We start from the raw sequence: 10317 nt of genomic DNA, 5'->3' as shown, positions 1-10317 counted from the left end.
CCTGGAAGATCCCACATGTCACAGAGCAACTAAGCCCATGCGCCACAACTACTGAGCCTGAGCTCTAGAGCCCGCAAGCCACAACTACTGAGCCCACGTGCCACAACTACTGAAGCCTGCGCGCCTATAGCCCGTGCTCTGCAACAAGAGAAGCCACGAAAATGAGAAGCCCGCACACCGCAACAAAGAGAAGCCCTGGCTCACCGCAACTAGAGAAGGCCCGCACACAGCAACGGAGAACCAACACAGCCAAAAATAAAAAAATAAATTAAAAAATTTTTTAAAAACAAGAAGAAGAAAAGGGTGGCCCATAGTATTAAATGTCCCAAACAATTGCACGAGAGTAGTGGGAACAAAAGCCAGCCTGAAGAGGGTTTAGGAGGGAAAGGAGGAAGTAGAGAAAGTAATGGATAGTATTGGGAAGCTCAACATAGAAAGTAAGTGTGAGTGTAACTTGGTAAAACTTAACTGGAGGGTAATTTGACCTCAAAGTGTGCCTCCTCTTTAATCCAGAAATCCTACTTCTGGGAATTTTTCCTGAATCAACATCTGATTCACAGAGACATTGACACCCAAGGATATTCAGCAACTATTCATTTACGATAGTATTACTATGATAATAACAAGATCCTGCAGTCAGCCTAAATTTCTTTTTTTTTTGGTACGCGGGCCTCTCACTGTTGGGGCCTCTCCCGTTGCGGAGCACAGGCTCCAGACGCGCAGGCTCAGCGGCCATGGCTCACGGGCCCAGCCGCTCCGCGGCATGTGGGATCTTCCCAGACCAGGGCACGAACCCGCGTCCCCTGCATCGGCAGGCGGACTCTCAACCACTGCGCCACCAGGGAAGCCCAGTCAGCCTAAATTTCCAAGCAAAGTCTTGGCACACAACAGGTATTCACTAAATATTTGAGAAAGAATGGATAGTAAGCCTTTGGTTGAGTAATTATGGTACATGGTATAGAATCTCAGGTGGCCATTAAGAGTGTTGTTATTTGCTATTTAAATGTGGCAAAATGTTTGCAGGATATTAAAGTTTTTATAAAATGCAATTTATATACATTGTATCCTGGTTTTATAACAATATATGTTTCTAACAAAACCTAGGGGTATAGATACAAATATGGATAACAGATGCCTCTGGGTAATTTAAGTTTTCCTCTCTTTGTAGGGTTCAAGTTTTATGTGGTTTATTTATGAAAAGAAAGGAGGGAATGAATGAACAGACAAATGCTTAGCGTGCTGGAGAGAGTATCATACCTTGGGTGGACAGGACAGCTGGGGAAACATTTCCAGGGTAGGAGAGTTTTGAGCAGGCATATGTGCCAGAAAGGAGGAGGCTGAAAGGGAGAGCAGGGCTCACTAGAGGAGGAAGGGGAGAAGAACGTGCAGCTGGGCAGCAAGTGGCCCTGCGGTGCTTCTCCAGCCCTCTTTTTCCCATCCTGAAGCCTCAGACACTCTGGCCATTCCCTGTTACCATGACAGCAATTCAAACTCCTCCACCTGACCTCTGGCTTCCATGTACTTTCCCTCTGCCTGGAGCACTCCTCCCTGCTCTCTTATTTACTTCGAAACCAGATCCCAAGCCTATTGTTGGCTCTCAGGGGACTGAGTTTCTCTTCTCTGGAGCACTCCTCAAAATTGTAATTTAGTAACAAGGTAGTATTGCCTGTCTTTTCCCCAGTGGGTCAGCTCCTCCAGCATGGGGAACATAGATGTCCCCAGAGCCCAGCACTGTGCCTGACACACAGTAAAGACTAATTGAATGAATGTCTAGCCATCAGTAAGAACAGTTTCTAGCTTTATACGTAGGACAGAGCCCCACTCGCTTTTTTTTCTGGCTTTGCCATGCGCTTGTGGAATCTTAGTTCCCCAACCAGGGATCAAACCCGGGCCCTCAGCAGCGAAAACCTGGAGTCCTAACCACTGGACCGCCAGGGAATTCCTGAGGACAGAACCCCTTTTAAATCTCAACTAGGCCTCAGCCTGCCTACCAGGGCATTTCCAGGAAGACTCCTGCTTCCTACCTCTACTTCTTGCTGCAAAGAAGTTCAGTCCGTGTGTGTTCAGAGAATGTTCAAATGCATTCAAGGAGACAAAGAGTCAAAAAAGAAGACATCCCCATTTTAAAACCCTGGTGACAATTCTTTCAGGAACATTCAGTTCTATTTAGTAAAACAACTCAACTTCTGAATGTCTCTACCATGCTCCAAGGACAAAACAATCATATAATAATAACACCTCCTAGAGTATGAGTTCTCAATATGTGCTATAAGCACTTTGCATGAATTCTCACAACATCCTGATAGGTCAGGTATTATTACAACTCACATTTCACAGATGTGGGAAAGAACGAAGGCTAGGAGACCTTTGCGACTTGCCCATGGTCATGCATAGCTGGTGAGGTGGAGGTTGGACTAAAACCCAGAATTGCCTGATTCCAAAGACCATGCTCCTTTCTTTAAATCATTCCATGCTTCAATTTTCTTATTTATAAAATTAGGTTGCTAGGCTTATCCCACTGGGTTGAAACAGGACTGAATGAGTTAAGACTTGGAAAGCAAGCACAAAAAGCAGTACATAGTATGTTATCAGTATTTATCAGTACTTCTTAATTATTAATATTATTATTACCACCAAGCCATAAGGGATCAGAGAGACCACACAAAGGAAGGCTGGGCCTTAAAGGATGGGAAAGATTAGTCCTAAGTTACAGGGTAGGTTCTCAGCGCGCACACACACACACACACACACACACACACGACTGGCCATCTAAATCAGTGCCGTCTTCCCCCGGGTTGACACCAATTATGAGCTAGGCATTGTGATAGGTTCTGGGAACTATGATGGTTCCCGCCCTCAACAAGCTTACAGTTGCACGAGAGAGAGTCAGTCACAAAACCGTGCCTCAGTTCTCGGTGATGGCCAGGTATGTGTGGCCAGTAGAGGGCCCTCTGCAGTTGCAGATCGGGCCTCAGGAAGGAGAGGGCTTCTAGGCTGAGGTCTGAAGAAAAAGAAGTCAGCCTGGCAAGGACAACCTGAAGATGAAAACTAGGAGTAGGAAGAGGGGGAGAGTCTTCCAAGCAGAAGGAAGAACTCTGCGAAGAAGTCCCCAAAGCAACAGAGAACCTGGTGCCTTGATGATGCATGTGAACAGGGGCCAGACCATGAAGATGCTAGAGGGACATGGAGCTTGGACTTTATCACTAGATCACCAGGAAACCAGTGATGGGTTTTCAGCAAGGGAGTGACTTGATTGGATTTATGTATTTTAAGAAGATGCCTGGACGTAGAGTGGAGAATGGATTGTGAACAGCTAGATTCCCTTAGCCCAGGACAGCCCCGCTAATTCATTATCTCTAAGGTGGGCTCTGGGATTTCCCTGGTCATTCTTTTGTGCTCTGAGGTTTAAGAGACACTTACTCAAGAGGAATCCCAGAACTATTTAGAGTAAAGGCAGTATCAGTGAAATAAGAGCCGCTCAGAAGAGGAAAATCCCATGGAGTCCTGGGCAGTAGGCATTACCTCAAAGTCACATAGGCAGGCTTCCCAGCTCAGCCCTGGGAGGCCTTTACCAGCCCAGGTAAGGGCTTCATTCATTCATTCACTCATTCATTCATTTATTCAGCAAATGATTATCCTACACTCCCTACGTGTCAGACACAGTGCTCAGGAGCAGCCGACACCACCAAGCAGTTCTGCTGTCTTGGAATTTACACTCTGAGCCTTGACATATAAGTAATTACAGGATAAAAAGGGCTTGGAAGAAGCCTAGGGTCATTACTACTGGGGAGATGGAGGGTGGGGTGGGAAGGATGTGGTGATGAAAGGCCCAACCCCATGCCTCTCACATAGAAGAGCACAAATAACTATTTTATTCAACAAATACTAATAGAATGCCTACTATAAGTCAAAGACTAGAAGAAAAATAAAGCAGGGGAAGGGAACAGAGAAGGATAAGGGTACATCTGGGAAAAACTATTTTATCTAGGACAGACAAGGAAGACCTCTAGGAGGAGGTGACATTTGAGAAGTCAGTTCAATCCCTTCAGACCTCAAGATTCCCTCTTGGCCTGCCCGCTTTCTGCCTCTCGGCCTTTGCTTCCACCCGGCACAGGCCCCATCCCTCCCCCACCAGGAAAGTCCCCTGCTCAAAGGTGGATTAAGACAAAGGCTTAATAAACTTATTAAAACAGCTTTGTCAGAGCTGGAGTCTGAGAGCGGGAAGGAAGGGAAGGACAATGGGGTACAACTCCCGCCCCTTCCCCAACCGGGAGCCCAGGATGATAAATCCTCCCCGCACTCACAAGCATTGCTGTAGCTTCAGCCCCAGCCTTGAGCAGCCATCCGTCCACTCAGGGTCAAACAAGGCCTTGATTTTTCTTCGGACCTCCTGTGTGTGAGTCCCCACACTTAGCCGGGTTAACGACGGTTACTAGAATGTCATGGAGGGAGTTTGTCATCTGGCATTAGGGTTTCACATCTTGGCTTATTCTGTAGTCCTTGTGTGACTTTGTGCCCTTCCTGTCCCTCTCTGAGCCTCACTTTCCTTGGCCTGGAATGTTTCTCTCCCAGCCCTGCAAGGTGCTGGCTCCTTTTTTTTTTTTTAATTTGGCAGTGCCGCATGGCTTGCGGGATCTTGGTTCCCCAACCAGGGATCAAACCCAGGCCCATGGGAGAGAAAGCACTGAGTCCTAACCACCGGACCGCTAGGGAATTCCCTCCTTTTTATTTTTTAAGTCCGAGACAAGATTTTTCTCCTTAGACCAACCTTCCCTGAAGACTTGATTGAAAGAGGCTTTCCTTGTTATTCTCCATTGCAATCCTGCTTGGCTGCCTTCTTAACTTGGTATTACACATTCACTGTTTGTTTTCTGCTGTGCAGTGTGTGTCTCTTCACTCTACCATGTGCTGGGACCATTGTCTCTTTGGCTTCAAGCTTACCTGTGCCAGGCCAGTGCTCACTCACAGTAGGTAGGTCATCAATAAATATGTGCCCACCTTGAGTGAACACATAAAGTGGGATGATTACAATACTTGCCACACCTGGTCATTGTGAAAATTCAGTGCATCTGGCACCTGAGAGAGCTTAATAAAATGTAGCCATAATTAACGTACCTGTTCTGCGCATGCTTTTGTGTGGCCTCTGTAGGGCCACACCAGGGGCTGGTGTGGCCCTACAGAGGGAGAGTGGAGGTAAAGCAAGTGGATATTCACGATTCCAAGTGTTACAGTCCCCATTATACAGATTACAAACAAACAACTGAGGTTCAGAAAGGAAGAATGATTTCCATGCAGCTGAGTGTATATATGTCTTTTGTTTTTAGGAAGCAAACTGGCTTAATACACGAAGAGAACCTTCAATCAGTTACCTTGTAAGGTTATGATGTATGTAATTATTCTGGGGCTATAGTTTATTTATTTGTATCCTTTTTAAAATAAATTTATTTATTTTGTTTATTTATTTTTGGCTGTGTTGGGTCTTCATTGCTGCTCACAGGCTTTCTCTAGTTGTGGTGAGCGGGGGCTACTCTTTGTTGCAGTGTGCAGACTTCTCATTGCTGTGGCTTCTCTTGTTGCAGAGCACAGGTTCTAGGTGTGCGGGCTTCAGCAGTTGTGGTTCACGGGCTCAGTAGTTGTGGCACACGGACTTAGTTGCTCCACGGCATGTGGGATCTTCCTGGATCAGGGCTCGAACCCGTGTCCCCTGCACTGGCAGGCGGATTCTTAACCACTGTGCCACCGGGGAAGTCCCTATTTGTATTCTTTTTAACTTTTATTTTATTTTATTTTTTGGCCGCGCAGCAAGGTATGCGGGATCTTAGTCCCCTGACCACGGATCGAACCTGCGCCCCCTGCAGTGGAAGCGTGGAGTCTTAACCACTGGACAGCCAGGGAAGTCCTGGGGCTATAGTTTAATTCTGTGTGATAACAACTTCTTCTGGAGCAATCATTTTACTCTGAGAAATGCCCGAGAAATTTCCTAAAACTGAAGAATAATGAAAGAAGTCAGGCTTACTACATATTAAGAAACAGATAAAGTAAAGCCAGATGTAAAAGATGACATATTGTATGATTCCATTTATATGAAATGTCCAGAAAAGACAAATTTATAGAGACACAAAGTAGATTAGTGGTTGCCTGGAGCTGGGGGTGGGAATGAGCATAAAGTTTCTTTTTGGGGTGATGGAAATGTTCTAAAATCAGATTGTGGTGATGGTTACACAGCTTTGTAAATTTACCAAGAATCATTGAACCTTATGCTGCAAATGAGTGAAATATACAGCATGTAAATTACACCTAAATGAAGCTGTTAAAAATAAAAGACAGATGGGCTTCCCTGGTGGCGCAGTGGTTAAGAATCCGCCTGCCAATGCAAGGCACACAGGTTCGAATCCTGGCCTGGGAAGATCCCACATGCCGCAGAGCTACTGAGCCTATGCGCCACAACTACTGAGCCCGCGCGCCTAGAGCCCATGCTCCTGGCAACAGGAGAAGCCACTGCAATGAGAAGCCTGCACACCGCAATGAAGAGTAGCCCCTGCTCACCGAGAGAGAAAATAGTCCAAGTAAAATAATAATATAGAATGTGGAATTGACACTGGGATAATCATAGATATCAATTCAACTGAACAGCAAGTCCAGAAACAGACTTAAGTATATATACATATATGTTTAATAAATTTATTTATTTTTGGCTGAGTTGGGTCTTTCTTGCTACGCGCAGGCTTTCTCTAGTTGTGGTGAGCAGGGGCTACTCTTCGTTGCGGTGCGTGGGCTTCTCATTGTGGTGGCTTCTGTTGTTGCAGAGCATGGGCTCTAGGCGTGCCGGCTTCAGTAGCTGAGGCTCACGGGCTCTAGAGCACAGGCTCAGTAGTTGTGGCGCACAGGCTTAGTTGCTCCGTGGCATGTGGTATCTTCCTGGACCAGGGCTCGAACTCGTGTCCCCTGCATTGGCAGGCGGATTCTTCACCGCTGCGCCACCAGGGAAGCCCAAGTATATTTTTTAATGTATGTCAAAGGTGACATTTCAGAGCGGAATAGAATACTTAAATTGCTCAATAAACGGTGTTGCCCTCAAAATCCCTGCAAGCACACACACTCCATTAGTCTATGAGATTTGAATGATGGAACCACATCGTTTTCATTTCTGCAACCATAAGGCCTAGCTCAGTGCCTGACAACATATAATATCCACTCCACAAAAGGCTGAGCTACCAATTCCTTGCAATTTTCAAAGTCTCAGACAAGGGAATTCTCATCTTTTAAAGGGAAAATCCTGGGACTTCCTTGGTGGTCCAGTGCCTAAGACTCCGCTCTCCCAGTGCAGGGGGTCTGGGTTCCATCCCTGGTCAGGGAACTAGATCCCACATGCTGCAACTAAAAGGTCCTACGTGCCGCAACTAAGACAGGGCGCAGCCAAATAAATAAACTTTTTTTTAAAAAAAGAAAAGCTTGAGAGCCTTGCTTACATCAAAATAAAATACTTTAGTGAGTCTCAAAAAAAAAATTAAAAACCACTAAAGGGGCTTCCCTGGTGGCGCAGTGGTTGAGAGTCCGCCTGCCAATGCAGGGGACGCGGGTTCGTGCCCCGGTCCGGGAAGATCCCACATGCCGCGGAGCGGCTGGGCCCGTGAGCCATGGCCGCTGAGCTTGCGCGTCCGGAGCCTGTGCTCCGCAACGGGAGAGGCCACAACAGTGAGAGGCCCGCGTACCACAAAAACAAACAAACAAACAAAAAACAAACAAAAAAAACCCACTAAAAATACAATGCAAAGCAAATAACCTAGGGAAAATATTTTGCAATATGTAAAAGAGAGGCTTATATGCCTAGTATATAAAATACACTTATAAATTAATGAAGAAAAGGGATACATCATAACAGGAAATTGGGCAAATTGATATGAATGGGCTATTTACAAAATAAGAAATGCCATTGTCAAGAAGCATAAGAAAAATTGTTCTGATGCAAATCAAAACTACAATGAGGGGACTTCCCTGGTGGTAGAGTGGTAAAGAATCCACCTTACAATGCAGGGGACGTGGGTTCGATCCCTGGTGAGAGAAGTAAGATCCCACATGCTGCAGGGCAACTAAGCCCACGTGCCACAACTACTAAGTTCACATGCCACAACTACAGAGCCCACGTGCCCTGGAGCCTGCACGCCACAACTAGAGAGAAGCCCACACGCTGCAATGAAAAGCCTATGCACTGCAACGAAAGATCCTGCATGCCACAACTAAGACCCGACCCAGACAAAAATAAAAATAAAATAAAGGATAAATAAATCTTTAAAAAAAAAAAACTGGGGCTTCCCTGGTGGTGCAGTGGTTGAGAGTCCGCCTGCCGATGCAGGGGACATGGGTTCGTGCCCCGGTCTGGGAAGATCCCACATGCCGCGGAGCGGCTGGGCCTGTGAGCCATAGCCGCTGAGCCTGCGCATCCGGAGCTTGTGCTCCGCAACGGGAGAGGCCACAACAGTGAGAGGCCCAAATACAGCAAAAAAAAAAAAAAAAAAACTACAATGAGGTACCACCTCACATTGGTCAGAATGGCCATGATTAAAGTCTACAAATAACGGGACTTTTCTGGTGGTCCAGTGGCTAAGACTCGGCGCTCCCAGTGCGGGGGGCCCAGGTTCGATCCCTGGTCAGGGAACTAGATCTCACATGCCGCAATTAAAGATCCCGCACGCCCCACATGCCGCAAACAAGACCTGCACAGTCAACCCAACTTAAAAAAAAAAGTCTACAAATAACAAATGCTGGAGAGGGTGTGGAGAAAAAGGAACCCTCCCACACTGTTAGTGGGAATGTAGATTGGTGCAGCCACTGTGGAAAGCAGTATGGAGAGTCCTCAAAAAACTAAAAGTAGAGTTGCTATATGATCCAACAATCCCACTCCTGGGCATGTATCTTGACAAAACTGTAACTTGAAAAGATATATGCACCCCGATGTTCACATCAGCACTATTTACAATAGCCAAGACATGGAAGCAACCTAAATGTCCATCGATAGATGAATGCATAAAGAAGATGCGATATATATATACAATGGAATACTACCCAGCCATAAAAAAAAAATGGAATAATGCCATTTGTATCAACCTGGATGGACCTAGAGATTATCATACTAAGTGAAGTAAGTCAGAAAGAGAAAGACAGATATCATATAATATCACTTATAAGTGGAATCTAAAATATGACACAGGAAATTTCCTGGCAGTCCCAGTGGTTAGGACTTGGCGATATCACTGCCAGGGGGCTGTGTGCAGGGCCGGGTTCGATCCCTGGTCAGGGAAATAAGATCCTGTAAGCCATTCAGCAAGCCAAAAAGTAAAAACTAATTAATTAATAATTAAAAATAAATAAAACATGACACAAATGAACTTATTTATGAAACAGACTCACAGACATAGAGAACAGACTTGTGGTTGCCAAGGGGGAGGGAGCGTGGAGGAGGAATGGATTGGGAATTTGGGATTAGAGATGCAAACTATTACGTACAGAATGGATAAACAGCAAGGTCCTACTACATAACACAGGGAACTATATTCAATATCCTGTATTAAACCATAATAAAAAAGAATATAGGACTTCCCTGGTGGGGCAGTGGTTGAGAATCCGCCTGCCAATGCAGGGGACTCGGGTTCGAGCCCTGGTCCGGGAAGATCCCACATGCTGCGGAGCAACTAAGCCCGCGAGCCACAACTACTGAGCCCGTGTGACACAACTACCAAAGCCCACAAGCCTAGAGCCTGTGCTCTGCAACAAGAGCAGCCACTGCAATGAGAAGCCCGCGCACTGCAACAAAGAGTAGCCCCCACTCGCCGCTACTAGAGAAAGCCTGCGTGCAGCAACGAAGACCCAATGCAGCCAAAAATAAAATAAATAAATTTATTTTTTTAAAAAAAAAGAATATATAGGGACTTCCTTGGAGGTCCAGTGGTTAAGACTCCACGCTTCCACTGAAGGGGGCACAGGTTCGATCCTGATCCCACGTGCCATGCGATGTGGCCAAAAAAAATTCCCCCAAAACGAGTATATATACATACATATATATGTATGTATATATATATATGTACGTATATATGTATAACTGAATCACTTTGCTGTATATCAGAAATTAATACAACATTGTAAATCAACTGTACTTCAATAAAGAATAAATCAGGGCTTCCCTGGTGGTGCAGTGGTTGAGAGTCCGCCTGCCGATGCAGGGGACACGGGTTCATGCCCCGGTCCGGGAAGATCCCACATGCCGCGGAGCGGCTAGGCCCATGAGCCATGGCCGCCGAGCCTGCGCGTTCGGAGCCTGTG

The sequence above is a fragment of the Globicephala melas genome, chromosome 6 (assembly GCF_963455315.2).
Source record: "Globicephala melas chromosome 6, mGloMel1.2, whole genome shotgun sequence".
NCBI lineage: Eukaryota > Metazoa > Chordata > Mammalia > Artiodactyla > Delphinidae > Globicephala > Globicephala melas.
Note: the sequence above shows the minus strand (reverse complement) of the source record.